This window comes from Orycteropus afer, unplaced genomic scaffold (genome assembly GCF_000298275.1).
Source record: "Orycteropus afer afer isolate SDZICR_OR568_19922 unplaced genomic scaffold, OryAfe1.0 scaffold00370, whole genome shotgun sequence".
Lineage (NCBI taxonomy): Eukaryota > Metazoa > Chordata > Mammalia > Tubulidentata > Orycteropodidae > Orycteropus > Orycteropus afer.
Genome location: NW_006921957.1, coordinates 3,105,256 through 3,107,170, shown reverse-complemented (window position 1 = coordinate 3,107,170; position 1,915 = coordinate 3,105,256).

The window sequence follows — 1,915 nt, the reverse complement described above, 5'->3', positions numbered from 1 at the left end:
ATCCATTCAGGAAGTCCAATGAACCCCAAACAGGATAGACCCCAAAACAAAATCACCAAGACATATCATCATCAAACTCATCAAAACCAGAGACAAAGAAAGAATCCTGAAAGCAGCACAGGAAAAACAAAAAGTTGCTTACAAAGGACAACCAGTAAGAATAAGCTCTGATTTCTCAGCAGAAACTGTGCAAGCAAGAAGGCAACAGGATGGTATATATAAAACTCTGAAAGAGAAAAATTTCCAACCAAAAATTATATACCCAGCAAAATTGTCCCTCAAATATGATGGTTAAATTAGGAGATTTACAGATTCAGCAGAAATTAAGGGAATTTGTTAAAACCAGACCAACCTTACAAGAGATACTAAAGGGAGTCCTTTGAACAAAGAACCAATAATAGTAAACAACAACCGACCATTAAAACACATGATGATATAACCCAGAAACCAATGCAGCTATGAATGTAGCCAAAGTAAAATAAGCTTACAAGATTGTAAACAGGGAACGAGAGACACCAATTGGCAGATGAGGACAACTACAAACCAAAAGATGGAAAATACTGTGTAGTTACAGAATTTCTGAATGGTGAGGAAGTCAAGAGAATTACAAGATAGAATGGATTGATCTAAACTTGTGGAGAAAATTATAAATCACAGGGTAAGCTCAAAGGAAAATGATAAACCTTCACATCACAATAAAAAAGAGGACAAGCACAAATATTTAGCAAATACTAAAACAATAGCAACAATGGAAGTGATAACACGATTCATAAACATAATGAGCTCAGCACAGAAAATTATATGGAACAGAGAGACCAGTAACACCATGAAAAAACACATGACAAAATGACAACACCAAATTCATACTTACAGATAATTATACTGAATGTTAATGGATTAAATGTACCACTCTAGAGATGGAGAGCTGCAGACTGGATAAGAAAACAAAACCCATCAATATGCTGTCTACAAGAGACACACCTTAGAGACAAAGACAAAAATAGACTAAAAATCAAAGGTTGGAAAAAGATATATCAAGAAAATGGCAGCCATAAAAGATCAGGAGTGGCAATATTAATTTCTGATAAAATTGATTTTAAGACAAAAACTACCATAAGAGACAAGGAAGGACATTATATAACGATTAAAGGATCTCTTGAACAAGAGGACATAACAATAATAAATATCTAGGGGCCCAACAAAAGAGCCCCAAAGTTCATAAATCAGACTTTTTTAAGAGTTAAAAAGGCAAATAGATGACTCCACAGTCATAGTGGGAGACTTTAATACACCACTTTCAATGAAAGAGAACAATTGGAAAGAAACTCAACAAAGATGCAGAGGAGCTAAACAATTACAATCCACCAACTTGGCCTTATAGACATCTACAGAGCACTTCACCCAACAACAGCACAATATACATTATTTTCCAATGCACATGGAACATTTTCCATGATAGACCATATATTAGGCCATAAAGCAAGTCTTAATAAATTTAAAAACATTAAAATACTGCAAAACATCTTCTCAGATCACAATGCTATCAAATTAGAAATCAACAATAGGTAGAACAATGAAAAAAGAGCATGCACGTGAAAACTGAACAACCACCTCCTTAAGAAAGACTGGGTAAAGAGAAGAAATAAAAAGTGAAATTAAAAAATTCCTTGAATCAAATGAGAATGAAAACACAACATCCAAAATCTTTGGGACACAGCAAAAGCAGTGATCAGAGGCCAATTTATACCAATAAACGCACACATCGAAAAAAAGGAAAGAGCTAAAATCAACACTTTAAACCAACATCTCCAACAATTAGAAAAGGAACAGCAAGAAAAGCCTACAGTCACCAGAATAAAGGAAATAATAAAGATTCAAACAGAAATCAATGAAACAGAAAATAAAAAGACAATTT